Source organism: Danio rerio, chromosome 1, assembly GCF_049306965.1.
Source record: "Danio rerio strain Tuebingen ecotype United States chromosome 1, GRCz12tu, whole genome shotgun sequence".
Taxonomy (NCBI): Eukaryota; Metazoa; Chordata; class Actinopteri; order Cypriniformes; family Danionidae; genus Danio; species Danio rerio.
Window position 1 is genome coordinate 25,012,332 of NC_133176.1, and position 15,681 is coordinate 25,028,012.

Genomic DNA, 15,681 nt, shown 5'->3' on the forward strand with positions numbered 1-15,681 from the left:
GTCACTGGTTCAAATCTTTAACCAGCCAGCTCTCGTTTCTGTGTGGAGTTTACATGTACTTCCTGTGCTCGCGTGGGTTCCCCCCAGGTTCTCCAGTTTCCTCTCACAGTCCAAAAACGTGTCATAAGTGAATTGATCAATTTAAATTAGCACTATAGTCGAGCTCTTAACCAGCAGTATATCTCTACATAGCAATTATGTTATCAGCCCTTAACAAAGGGGGGAGTTCTCGAGACCTACTTGAGCTCAAACTCTCCTCTCGTCCTGCTAATGGGAGGGAACTCCGGGCTGAAGGATCTTATGTGCTACGGGCTCTCTCTTGGGACAGCACGCCAAACTCATTTCATAATTGTGGAGAGGTAAGCAGGATCGAACACCCAGGGGGGAGAGCATGCTCAGAGCCCGGCGGCTAATTAGAAATAATTAATAACACCTGTTTATTCTAGTGATTGGGCCGGAAAGATTCCCTTCTTAAGGAGAACGGGAGGAGCAGTCGGGAGAAGAGGGAGAGAGCACACACACACAGAGCTACTGGTGTTGTGCACGTATATAAAAATAAAAACTTGACCTTACCTTATATCACCGACCCTGTATTCTTCTTCCCACACAACAACGAACTTTGCAACAGTGGTGCCGAAACCCACAAAGAAGAAGAAACTTCTCTGCCATAATGGTTACTCCGTCTACCGATGCATGTGCGGATATCATTCAGGCGCTCATGGTCCTCCACCAACAACAACATCGTGGGCTGGTAGAGCTGAGAGAAAACATGGAACGACGCCTCAGAAAGAAATTGTGCCCCTAAGCACTGAAAATTGAAAGCACTGCTCTCCCTAAGACTTCAACCACAGCCACTGCAATGAAGCCAAACTCTCACCGCTCTTAGCGGTCCACCTGTCGTAATGTAGTATGCTTTAAGGGGAAGCTTCTCTCTTTAATGAGAAACTAATCTCCAACAAGACTAAACATTTTGTGTCTTTAGAAAAGCAAAACTCTCATAACTAAAATAATTTAAACCATTTAAAAGACACAAACACTATGGACTTAACATCCTCTGTTAAACTGTAAACATGCAGAGATTATAACAAACCAAATAAACCCACCTTTCAAGCTTGCTGTCTGTCCACAGGTCCATAACATTTTAACAGCCTAGTTGATTTAACTGCAAGGATCAAAGCAATCCAATCCATAAAACATTAGTCCACAACATGAATACTGTATATGTTGATAAACATCCATGGATACACTGCTGTCATCCAAACTTGTTGCTGGAGTGCTTTCAGTAAAGTAGTATCTTTCAGACGAAAACACTGGCAATATGGTCAACAAAATGGCCGCCGACCTTTTGATTGACACTTCATTGAGCCAATAGCTGAAAAGAGAAGTGTCACCATCCAAGAGCTGTCAGAACATGAGATGGTCCTGCCCTCTCTTACGATAGTTATGAACAGACTTAGTTGCAAAGACTTTGTAAATGAATTGGGCCAGTTATGCTTCTGATTTCAATCATGTTAAGATTCCTAATGTAAAATTATTTAATCATGGATTAAAGTAAAGCCCATAGCAAACATTACATTGACACAGTTTAATAACATTTACATTTATATTTAGTCATTTTGCAGAGGCTTTTATCCAAAGCGACTTACAAATGAGGACGAGGAAGCAATATACACAACTATAAGAGCAACAACAAATAAGTGCTATAGGCAAGTTTCAGGTCTGTAAAGTCTAAGGAAAGTATTATTTTTTAAATTTTTTTTAAAGTATGGTTCAAATACAAATTATATGATAACATCATTTTAGAAGTTAAATAAATAAATAAAATAAACAAATAATTAAATAATAGTTAAAATAAATAAATAAACAAATAAATAATCAAACCCCACCACCTCCAATAGCCATTTAACCTACTCCACTTTAAAGAGGTATTTTTAGGATCACCAGCCAAGCCATGCTCAATATCCTTAGCCCTCCACTATCCTGTGGGGAAATGAACGTCTACCAAAACATTTTTAAAACATTATTTGTCTGTCGATTCCTCACCTCGCTAGAGAACTGCGTTCTCACCACTAATTTTTTCTGATTTTCTCATTTCAGGTCTAACCTATGGATTCCACCCGGGCATCTCAGCTCTCCCTTCCTGTCCTAATATTCAATCAGCAAAAATTGTCGATCATCTTATTTAAAAAGAGATCGACAACCACTTTATGATTGGACCATTCTCTCCCCCACCACTCAAGGTTTCATGCATTTGTCCCATAAGAAGTGCAACTCGCAAATTCTACAACAATGGTTTCTTTTTAACAATTGCAAAATTTCCCATCTTATCCAACTTTAGATGATGTTCTAATCACCCCCCCCCCCCCCCCCCCCCCCACACACACACATTGCCTCCAGCCAAACACCTAGAGATCAACCAAAAGGTTTTCGCCAATCTAGGTATTCTGCTTGCAGAAGGCTGGACCCAATACATTTATCGAAATTCTAGGCATCAACTTGGATTCGCACAAATTCCAAGCTTCTCTTCCTAAAGAGAAAATTGGCTGAATAATTTCTCTTTCGCTTATATTATAAGAAAGAGCCTTGAATTAAACACGTACTGTTATCTATCCTCGGCCACCTAAAATTCATATTGCAAATTTACCTCAAACTTGCCTACTCCAGCTCCCTACCACAAGTCACGATTTAAAAGGCACAATTTTTCTCTCAAAACCCACCCACAATGAACTCCGCTTATGGATTGCTTCCTTAAGCTATGGAACGGCTGTTCCTTCGTCTGCAGAGATTGTTTGCACCCCCATTAGATATTCGCCTATTTACTGGTGCTACCCCATCAGTTGGATTCGAAGGGTACTCAGAGGCCACTGGTTTGCCACCACATGGTCCCCTCAATCGATTTCCACTCTAGAAAACCATTGTTCATCAGCTTTCTTCAAACTGTACCCAATAGTCGCTGCCGCCATACTATGGGGAGACGAATGGTCCACCTCTAGAATTCTCATTCATTGTGATGAGGAAGACACAGCATAATGCATGAGACCCTCACTCCAATCCACCATAGCAGATCTAATTTTGTGTGATGAGGAAAGAAAGGGTTTCCTCATCCGGCAAAGTAAGATAGATGAATTTGACAAAGAACATTTCATTTACATCTTTAACATTCCTGCCCTCACCCACCCCCTCCAAACTCTCTAGCATCCCTACACTTAAGGAGATCACAAGAAACAAACCCCCTAGTCCCCCTTTTTTACTGACGACGCTAATCGTCCAGTATTACGTCTCTGGTTCCAGAAACACCTCAAAGTTGTCTGCCTCTCAGGATTTCCTCCTGAACCATTCTCCAGCCATTCATTCAGAATTGGCATTATTAAAAGGCTTTCCCAGCACCATATCCAGACCCTCGGTCATTGGTTCTCTGAAGCCTTTCAAATCCTACATTTGCCTCAGTCTTTTCATCCCAAATAACCCAAGTTGTTTCTTTTAAACCTCTCAGCCCAATCTTGGCCACCCCTTTATTCTCTAGCCAAAGCCATCTATCTGTCCATCTCTAGCAAAGCCCCTCACGGCTTAGACTCCCGCAGGAGTAAATATGAGCTTAGGCTCTCGCAGAGCCTAACCTAACCCTTAACTTTCTGTTCCCCCTGCCAGCATTGAGTGCTTCTGCTGTTCCCTCCTAGTTCTTTACTCCCCGCCTTTGACTCTCATGTAACCTCCTTGCTACATCAGCATCACCCTAAGCTCAGATTCACGCAGGGGTCAACACAAGCTTTGGCTATCCCAAGAGCCTCCCCTTTCACCCTCTCTTTTCTGTTACCCCCGCCAGCGTTGAGTACTTCCGCTGTTTCCTCCTAGCTCTTTACGCCTTGCCTTTGGCCCTCTCATAACCTTCTTGCTCTATCTGCATCACCCTAAGCTCAGACTCCCGCAGGGGTCAACACGAGCTTTGGCTCTCATAAGAACCTCACCTATCAACCTCTCCTTTCTGTTTCCCCTGCCAGCGATGAGCGCTTCTGCTGTTCCCTCCAAGCTCTTTACTCCTTGCCTTGACTCTCAGCTAACCATTTTGCTCCATCTTAGCATCACCCTAAGCTCAGACCCCCACAGGGGTCAACACAGGCTTCGGCTCTTGCAAGAGCCTCACCTATCATCCTCACCTTCCTGTTTCCACTGCCAGCATTGAGTGCTTATGCTGCATCAGTCACTACATATATCCTCATTTCCTTTCTACAACTATCTTCGTCTGGAAGAAACCCCCCTCCTCCTCTTCTTCCTCCTTTTTCCAGAATGGGCGGCACGGTGGCTCAGTGACTAGCACTGTTGGCTCACAGCAAGAATACCAATGGTGTTGGGTCCTCGCTGAGCCATCTGGTATTTCTGTGTGGAGTTTGCATGTTCTCCCCGTGTCCGTGTGGATTTCCCCCGGGTTCCCCGGTTTCCTCCCACCATCCAAATGTGCTCTATATTATAGATAAAATAAGCCTAAACCTTTTTTTATAATGTCTTGCTCTCAGGAAGTTCACCTTGGCCTCAGCAGCGGGGGAGTTTGAGATAGACCTGAGCTCAATCTCCACTCGCCCTGCAAAAGGGGGGGCCCTGGGCTCGAGGATCCCTTGAGCTTAGGGCTCTCTCCCGGGACAGCATGCCAAACAAGCTATGTATAAATCATGAGCTAAGTGTAAACTCTTGAAATAGCCTTTAAAACGCGCACAAGGCGATGGAGGTGCACTTAACTCACAAGGGAGAAAAGTGGGTGACGTTAACCATTTATTTAAACACAACTCTCTTGAGCTCTAAATGGAAGAAACACATAAGCAATCTGCTGTTAAATTAATTTTAGCAGAGATGCAACTCCCAGTCATTTTCACATTAGTTATTTGGAAAGATGTAGCCTAAAAATGTATTAATAAAAATAAATAGTTCACTGCACAGTCCCACAGTAGGCTACACTATAAATAATATTTAAATTTATTCATTAATATTATTATTAATATTATTACAATTAAGCTAAAATTGACAAAACGCACAACCCTTTGAATGTTTGCTTTCATTTTGCTAAAAAGCGCACTTTTACAGTTGTGAAGAGAAACATCCCATTATGCAACAGCAGTCAAGGTATAACACTTAATGAATGCCTTTTGCGTTTAAAAATGATCGGCCTGCGACGTCAAGTTTGCAGTGTTATGAATGGAATAGGTATATATTGCTTAAGTGGATTTGCTGTGGATCAACCGAGAAACCTCTCACATGCTGCAGGTAGGCTGAATGATAATCTTTTAAAAATATGTAATTTATAGGCTATACTGCTATATGCTCATGCAAAATTTAACAACATAAAATATATTGTAGATCTATTTTAAGAGCTAAAATACAGTTAGCATATCGAGTTTGTTTTGACTTGTAGCTCGGCCCTAAAATGAAAATAACCTGAAAACAAGTTATGAAAATAGGCTTAATAGATAAATAAAATGACGGGTAGGCCTAGTAACCTAATGGTTTGTGATGGTTTACAAATGACAACTAGACAATATCACAAAAAAAAAACACACTTATGATAGCCTAAGATAAATTTTATTTTTACATTTTAAAATTATGAAAAAAGTTATATAGCCTGAGTTGCGTGTTATCAGTGCCAAAATGTAAGCAATTTTCACGGTAATAACTCTGAATTTTGGTATCTTTTTTAGGTATTTTTTGGCTACACTAATGCCTTAAAATGTAACTAAGTAATTGTTTTAAATGACATTAGATTGTAACATTTTGCTTTTTCCTAACACTGATGTTGGTTAGGTAATAGGCTACGTGAAGCACGATGACTCGGTTGTGCTGATTTCACTATTTATTTACCAGTTATATGAATAGTCTGATCGTGGGTCAGCTTGCATGTGTGGGCATAATTTGACGTCTTTACCTAAATCTTTAAACATTCATTGGCCTGTTATTTGAAATAAAACGGAAATAAATAAGGAGAATAACATATGATATAAAGCACTCGTTTGAGACTGAAGCCATGATCCATCTGCATTAATAAGCGGTATGCATTATTGCATTATTAATAAAATTAGTAATAGCGAAACTGTAATAGTAACATTATTAGTACTATTAAAACGTATATTACTGCCTTAGGTCAGTAACTTAGGCAGTAATGCAAAGTATTAATAAATGTGAATAAATAGCCTAAATGAAAGGAACAAGAGAGATGAAAATCAGACACCAGGTCTAGTGCCCAGGTCTTACAGCCAGATGTTGGTTGATGCGCTCCTCACATTCCACTTCATTTTTTTTTAGATAACCTTGTATCTGGCATACCTGTTAATGGTATCTCTTATCGGTACAATGTAAAGATTGCTGCCATCATTCAGCAGAATACAGTGGGGGTGAATGTAATAAGGTTAGGTTTTTCATTGTGAATTTTCCTGAATTATGCAGCAGTTATGTGTATTTTATGATGTAAGGGTGCCCTCATGTGGTTCATTTGGGGTACTGCAGACATACAAGTTAGACAGGAAGTGACGTAACACATCAGATCCTGTGAGTAGGTGTTTTTCATGCTGTCTTAATTTATCAATATGAACTTAAAAAAGTAGCGATTTCGCACATTTAGTTTATAATTCGGTTTTATTATCATTGAGCATTCATTGTGACTTGTAACATGTAGTTTTTGTTTTGTAGCTTATTCTCTTAATGAGTTATAGGTGTGTTTTGAGAATAAACCAATCAGAGTCTCATCTCCCATTTCCTTTAAGAGTCAGTTGCGTTGCACCATGGTGCATTTGCTATTTACATGGCGGACTTTGTAAGTGGAACATAGATAACAGTTAAACAGACCATTTACAGTGCGAGAATGAGAAATGAGCCTCCTCATTCTTTACCTTCACTTTCACTCTCATGGATAGGGAAACGTGTTGTACGCATAGACATCCATTAGCCTATAATTTTGTTTGTTAAGCATAAAGATTTGTTTTAAATCTCTTTCTAAATTCAGTTCTTATTTTCAGCAAATGAATAAATGAACAATAATAATAAAGTGTGCTCAAAAAACTTTTATCCAAGTTTTATCCAAATACACATGCTATGCCTCATTTAGTCTAAAACCTGACAGGTGGGCAAATCTAAGCTTGTTTTTAATAAAACAAATATAAATATGCATATAATAAATAATACTGCTATTAATAATTATGCCGCCCTTAGTCACAACGCAAAGGCTGAGGCAGAGGTCAGGTTAGACATTTTCCGTCATTTTGACGGAGAGGTTTGTAAAAATTTCATCATAACCTATTATTGACCGTCAATTAATTTGCATAATTTGCATTTTTCTAATCGCTTTTTTCATTCATTTTAATGATGAACTTGCACGACGAGCATATAGGCTAAATTATTCATTTATTTATTCGACAAATGAACAATAACCCATATCTGCCTTACCTCATATCGTCCTCCTGCGTCGACCTGAACCGGGTGCTTGCCTGTGCGTAATCAAACGCATCAAGAGAAACTGATGCAGAGGCAATTGTCATTAAATTCTGTGTCTTTGCCTCGCTACAAATTACAATAGATCATCCTCAGCATAATCCGTCAAAATGATGGATCACCTTCAGATTTTTTCGTCACTGCTGAAAAAAATCTGTCAATGACGGAAAATATTCAATTAACGCGACCTCTGGGCTGAGGTTCCTTTTTTCAGAGATGTTTAATGCACTTATCGACACAGATGCTGACATCAACACAGTAGAACTGAATAAATTAATACAATAACAACATCAGACACATTCACATACATAAGAATTAAGCATACAACCTTAAAGGGTACATAGTTTACCCCTTATTTTATGATTTAATATTAATATTATGGTTCTTCTGAGTGTGCCAGTTTAGGTTCAGTTCAAAACACAATTCAGAAGTTTTTATTATAATGTGTAAAAAGTGTTATTTTGGGGGCGTGTACACAGCTCGCTATTTTAGGGGTGTGTTGCTTCACATGAATATTTGTTTCAAATTCCCGCCCAACGTAACAAGGGGGTGGAGCCAAGAGCTCCCCCACTCTGTGTTTGGCAACAAACAGGCAGACAGAGAGAAGCAAGCAGCATGAATGAGAGGATCAGCATTCAGCCGTACATGTATGACTCGGACACAGACCAAGCAGAGAGTACAAAATCATTTGTGTCTTTGTATAGTTTTACAGCCAACTGTGTGCTAGTTTAAAGGTCTGAGCTTGTACACCAAGACTAATAACTAGGGATTTAACGGTATTGTTAATAGCAATTAGCAATAGCAATTTTTTTTTTATATTACCGTAGTCACATGACTAGCACACTGTTCAGATTGATGCAGACATTGACTAGTACCGCAAAGAGACCTCTATCTCACTCATGGCTTGTCCTCTCAAGTGGTGGAAAGACAATGCACAACGTTACCCACTGCTGTCAACCTGGGCCAAGTCATATCTCTGTCCCAGAAACCTCAGTCCCAAATGAGAGGTTTTTTTTCTGTTGCAGGGGACATTGTAAAAGCCCAGAGATACCAGCTTTTACCAGATTATAGTTATATGATAATTTTACTTAAAACCCATCTCTATCTAAGTGAGTGAGTGAGTGATTAAATGTTGAATGTGATGAGTTTTCAACAATACTAAATTGAAACTTTATTTTTTTTACATGGTTTAATAATTTTTTGTTATTAAAATTGAAAAATTGAAGTTCCTGTTTCAAAGCTTACAGATAGATGGCTAATTTATTTGTCATTGACACTTTTGGCACTTTTTTTGGGGTATTTTCATGAGTTTTGTTTTTCCTGTAAATGATTCAATAAATACCGTACCGTGCCATTCATACCGAGGTATTACCATACCGTGAAATTCTGATACCGTTACATCCCTACTAATAACCAATTAATAAGAACTAATAACTGAATTAACTTTGACTGAGGCACCGGTTGACCTGCTTAGACATGGACATTTGCATGTTCAGATGGCGCTCTGTGGTGTGGCAGAAACATGAAGTGTCCCAAATCCTGGCTGGGTGCCACAGACAGCCACCGACTTGAAGCGCCATTGTGTGTACCCTGATAGAAACCTATGTTTAGAATTCTAAAATGCATGGCGCTGCGTGGCGCGACGCTGTGTGTCACCGAGCGGCACTTCTGGTTTGCGACCTGCAGGCAAGTTTGCTATTTTATTTCCAATGGAGCAACACTCATGTGAGTCAAAGATGCTTGCACTTTACAGCTGCACCTTGTTAAGATCACACTCACAGGGAGCTTCTGTGACCTCGAGAAATGCAAACACCTAAGGTTTAAGATAGACGCAATGAAAAGTACATTAGTTTCCAAACCTACCTACAAACAAAGTTAAAAACAATAATTCCGATTAGAGCGATCATGTGGTGAATGCTGATCTTGTGTTGAGCCCAATGAGCCTTACATCTAAAAATAGAGCAAAGGTGTTCCTTTTGTGACATTGCTTTGACTCACACGCTGAAAATGGCGGACGTGAAACGACAAACTGAGGATTAGGTGATGCGTGCCTGTCAGTCAATATTTGTGGCGGGGGAACGCACTCCTATGTCAAGTTGCAGTCAATCTAAAAACCGCTTTACTGGGTCTACCATTTTTATGTTGTTAAATTGAAAATAAAAGAACTGGGTGTGTTTATATCACCCAAACATGACAGTCTACACACTATACTTACACACATGTCTGTTCAAACAGCTTGAAAAGTAGATTTTCCACCATAAATGCCCTTTAAAGTCATTAATGAACAAAAATTCATTCACATACCACTTTGCCTGCTTGTAAACTAAGAGAGGAGGGGTACATCCTTTGATTTCTTGATTATATCACTTTTTAACTCACAAAAAACATCCTTAAATCTTGCTGTTACTTTCCTGTTTCACTTTTATGCGAGTGCCCAACCCAGAAGTAGTATTTTTGCTGGGCAAGATGGGAATGAAATTAAAATATGTCCAAAACCTTTAGAATGAAAAGATTTTGCTCAAATAAACCATAGATCAGTAAATAAATCAACAATAAGCATTTTAAAATTATCAAAAATTATACATATTAAGCTAATCACAAGTTATTGAAGTAAACGTTTAACGTTTAAAGTACATAAGTGCCATCTAGTGGAAATAAAATATCACTGCTTTGACAGCAGTTACACTCCCACCATCACACTATGTGGGATCATTACATTACTAAGTTATGCATATTAAAGAATTTTAGTGAACCTTTGCACAAGTTAGGTTTACACAAAGTAATTTCCCTCTGTTTAACTCCCTAATCATCTTTAACAATGATTACTGTTTTGTGTATCGGTCTTTCTAAATAAACTGGCTTACTTGTGCGTGCACCTTTACTATCGAGTGTTGCATTACTGACAAGTAGCTTAAAGGGCCATGAAACCCCCTTGTTTCAGCAGGGTGTTTTCACACCTCTATTTTGGAAAAAGCCAGAAAAGTGGGCGTGTCCAGCTCTGTTTAGGGGGGAGTGTCGGAGGAACTAAAGTGGGAGGGTGTGGGAGTGTCTATTTGGGCACGCGCCAGTTTCAGAGTCAAAATAAACACACAGGAGAAAGTGATGGTGTTTAACCTACATGGACATCTGTAGTCGAATTATTTGCCAAATTATTAAATGTTGGACTTTAACAGCAGTTTGGCTCTTTCATTCAGGGAATTCATTCATGCCCCTCGCGACAAACGAGATATTTGATTCGAGGATCTGCTCTAAGCGTGTATTTTTCATGCAATGTTTGATACCGCACGGTGAATGAGAGAAAAAAAACCTCCGCATTTCCCGGAAACTTAGATGCACACGGCAGGTAGCGTCAACGTGGCGTCTCTGTCGTGTAAACACGGTGACAATAATGAATATTAATGAAGTTGCACAATAGAGCGCGCTGATTGGTTTGAACCAAGCTTTACTCATGCATTAATGCAGCAGGCTGTAAGACGTAATAAGACACACTCTGGCACAGACGTCCAGTCTGCACGCTGGAATACAATGCTATTATGTCATGACCGTGACGCAGCTTCAAAAATTTGTTTCAAACCGGAAGTACGAATTTACTTGAAATAACGCAAAAACAACCAATTTACACTTTTTAGTGAAATATAGGTGTCCTAAAAGTGTTTTTAGCAGTGTGGGACACATATTCACCTTATTCTCAGCTGGCAAGTGGGCGCTGCCATTTGAATCTTTTTGTCTCGCGACTTCCGGTCACATTCACTTCCATTCATTTTTTGACGTTAACAACTGCTCGTTACGCTGCTTGATGTTGCAATTTAATGTTTTCTTATTATATTATGCTACTTGGTCTGTGTAGTCATGCAAACATTTGTTTGTTGAGCAAGTAGTTTGACCATTTTCTGCCGTTTATTATTCCTAGTCATTTTTCCCATAGGCGACTGAATCGGAAGTTCTAAGACAATCGCGAAAGCAGGCGCACTTCCGCATTTTAGAATAAGGTCAATACGACTGTCAACAGCTCAAAAAATGTGTTTTGGTGTTTCGTGACCCTTTAAGCCTTCTCTCTCTATCATCAGCTCCTGGAACAATTTCTACTACCTTGGCTAGCTTCCACTGATTTCGAGGTGCTAAGTCATCTTCTAGCAGAACAAAATCTTAGCAGAATTTTTTTTCTGAGCATTTCTCCTGCTCTTATGCCACTTATTTTTCTGCTGTAGACTCATCAGATATTCCTTTCTCCACCTGGTCCAAAACTCATTCGCCAGAAACTGAACCCTCTTCCATCTTTTGTGAAGATATAGATCTTCCCTTACAAACTCTCCGGGAGGTGGTGCAATGATAGTGGTCTTCTTTGTCAGTATGTGATTAGGCGTCAATGGTTCTGGTGAATTCATGCTGATAGTACATGCAAGCCCTTTCAGACGTTCCTCATTCATCCCTTTCATTAACTCTTCAAACTCTCGCTTAGCACCAACAAAGTTGGTACCTTGATCACTGTACAGCTTACTCACATTGCCACGTATTTCAATGAAACAATGCAGAGTGTTAATGGTGCGGTGGTTTCCATCCTATCTAGAGGCAGGTCAGCCATCTTCTGCTCTTGATTGCATTTCCTTAGGTTTCTGCACTTCACACATTTGTAGATAAGAGATGAAACTTAGCTGCTGCATCCCAAAATACAAATGCCATTAGAGCAAATTTCATTTAAGGTAATGCATCGACCCTGATGTTGCACTTTCTCATGAAAGTGTTTTATGAGAAGATGAGATACATAATGACCCTAGGAAGAATGGCTAGATGCTTGACATGAGGGTGAAGCTCAGCTGGTGTGAATCTTCCTCCCACCGGTAAGATATCGACATCATCAGTAAAAGGGTTTAACTTGTACAGCTTAAAGGACCCCTTTGAATTGACTTCCTTTAATTGTCTAAGAGACTTAATTTTATCACTGATCACTTCCTCTTGGACTGAACATATTATAAATTGCTCAGCATTGTGTCTTTCTTCAAGTTTTGTGGCTTTGTTGGATCCTTCCACCAAACCTTTCACTACCTTCACACAGTTCATCTGATTCTAGCTATGGCCTTGACTGCCCTCTTCCAGTCTGAAAACCATTGCAGGTGTTTGGACAAAGAAAATTCTTCCTTGGCCTCTGTGGTAAAAACTTGTTTTCTTTTGAGTTCTGGCTCTCCCACATCAACTTCCTTTACTTTAATGTCTTCCTTGGGGAGTTCTCTTTGCCATAGGAATGCCATAGGACTTGTAAACCAGTTCGATTCCATAAGTTCTTTCACTGCAAGTCCACGAGAAGCATGGTCAGCTGGATTTTAATCTGAAGCAACATATCTCCACTGACTAGGCTCTGTGTTGGTCCTGATCTGCTAAATCCAGTTGGCTACAAAGACATGGAAGTGTCTTGCATCATTATTGATGTAACCAAGCACAACCTTGGAATCAGTCCAGTAGTATTCACGAACACAATCCAATTCGATTTCTCCTTTAAGAAGATTACCAGTTCTTGTGGCTACAACTGCAGCTGTGAGCTCCAATCTTGGAATTGTTGTCACCTTTGCTAGTGCCACCCTGGCCTTACCCATAGCAAGAGTGCAATGAACTTCTCCAGACTTGGTCACTATCCTGAGGTATGAACATACTCCATAACCTGACACACTGGCATCATCGAAATGATGCAGTTCATATTGTTGGACATCCTTGAATGTTGAAAGCATGTAACAATGTGGTATCTTTACCAAATACAGGTTATGCAGATCACATAGCCACTCTTCCCAATGCAGCCTGAGGTCATCAGGAAGTGGTTCATCCCAGCCTTCTTAATCTTGTCATTACACATTCTTTGCCAGGTTCTCTTTCCAACAAGGAAGAAAGGTGGAATAAATCTAAGAGGATCAAAGATGGAGGCAAGTGTAGACAGCACTTCAAGTGATGCACCTATGTACTCTTAGTGCCCTTTCATTTTAGGTTCTCCTAGAGCCAAATCGAAGTCAGTTGCACTTTCAGTACATTCCTCTCTTGGGATTGTAATAATCACCCTTTTGTTGTTGGTTATGAATTTGTGCAAGTGAAGCTTCCCAGTATTGCAGAGCTCCCTAGCCTCTTTCACCAGCTGGATTGCCTCTGCTTCTATCTCCACACTCACCAAGCCATTGCAACATAAAAATGTTGCTGTATGAACTTCACTGTGGCTTGATTAAACTTGCCTTCACCTTGTGAGGCGAGGAATCTAAGGACGAAGTTCGCACATCTTGGTGAGAAGGCAGCTCCGAACAAGTGGACCTTCATACAAAAAACTGATGGTGGACATGCCATTTTACCTTCTTCCCACCACAAAAACCTGAGGGAGTAACGATCCTTTGGGGCAACATAAAACTAATGGAACATCTGCTCTACATCACACATATTGGATATTTTCCCCTTCCGGAAGCGAAACAAGACTCCAACAAGGGTGTTTGTGAGATTGGGTCCTGTCAACAAGTTATCATTCAGAGAAGTGTTTGGAAATCTTTCAGAGCAATTAAAGACAACACGAATCTTGCCTGGCTTTTGTGGGTTGTAAACCCCATTGTGAGGGATATACCATGCAGGCTGATTTCCTTATTCCTTTTCTGGAACCTTTTCAGCATCGCCTCTTGCTATTACCTCCTTCACGAAGGCTAGATAATCCTTATAATACTGTTCATCTCTTTTCAAGCGCTTCTCCAAGGATTTGAGTCAGCATTCTGCACACACCTTGTTGTTCGGTAAGGTTGGTCTTTCACCCTTGAAAGGCAATGTCACCTCATAGTGCCCATCCTGTTGTTGCTTAATACTTTCATTCAACTTTGCAAGAAACCGTAGATCTTCTTGTGATGTAGAAACTTCTTCATTGTACCTTTCAACAAAGTCTGACTCAAACACCTTTAAGATCTATGCTGGAGTCATCACCTTAACCTTGTTTCTATAAACAAAGCTCACTTTTGACTTAAGCTTGCGAGAAGGTTTGTCAGCTGGTAAAACTTGTTTTGTGATGATCCTATGGCTCGTGCTAATCTCATCCTCATAGTCCCCAACACAGTGATTGTTTCCGATTATAGTCCAGCCCAACACAGATCTTTGAGCAAATGGCTGATCTTCATTACCTCTGAGAACTTCTCTAGAAGGTAAGGCTTGAAGACAGTTATAGCCTATTGACAAGCCTATTTCACAATTAAGTGCAGGAGCCATTTTATCTGCCAGATGCTCTAATTGATGCTATAAATATTACAATACTATAAATATTGTAGAAATTTTGAGTTTTTGCTCCAAGTAACTCAGCAATGTCCTTCAGAATGAAAGTGGTATCACTTTGAGTATCAAGCAAGGCATACACTGAAGTCTCCGTCCTTAGTTCAGTTATTATCGAAACATATACTGTAACAATGGATGAAGTATAAGTGCCACTCCTTTCTTGGATCACTTTGTTTGATGTCGCAGACTCAGATTCTTGTATCCTCTGTGATTCAGTTGTTTTGCTTGCTGCCTTCGGGTTACCCCTTGACTGATCTTGATTGATTCTAGCTCTTTGTGCTGAATCCTTACACACCCTATCTTGATGTAAGCATTTTGGATGATGTCCTTCACATTTTCCACACACACTCTTAGAGGTACATCCCTTAGAGTTATGACCTGCCCTGAGGCAGCTAAAACACAACTTCTCTGATTGTAAAAACTTTAATGTAGGGTTGTGACAGTGAGGAAATTTCCCCACCGGTTAATCGATATGTGACAACACCGGTAATACCGGTATCACCGTGGAAGTGGGCGTTTCTTTTTTTCCTCTTTTTTTCTGCTTTTAAATAGCTTATAAATGCGTGCGGATAATACTTTCACTTTCAGTTTTACGGGAGTTGCCAATTCGGCGTCAATTGTTTGAATGGACGAAATGGAAACTACAAAAAAAATCACTGTTATTACACAAAACATGACTTTTAATAACATAACGAATAAAACACAACAATGCTACACGCTGAAAAAACTGTGGAAGTTGGAATCATACAAATAACAACCATAAATGCCTATATTATATAACAGCTTAGTCCTTATAAACAATCCGTTTATAAAATACACTATTAACGAATCTGTAGGCTTTTGAAGAATAAACCGAATATGAAATATGATCCTTGCATAATGATCACAACTAAACAAGCTGGCACTCATTTTATATATAAACTATGAATAAAAAATTTC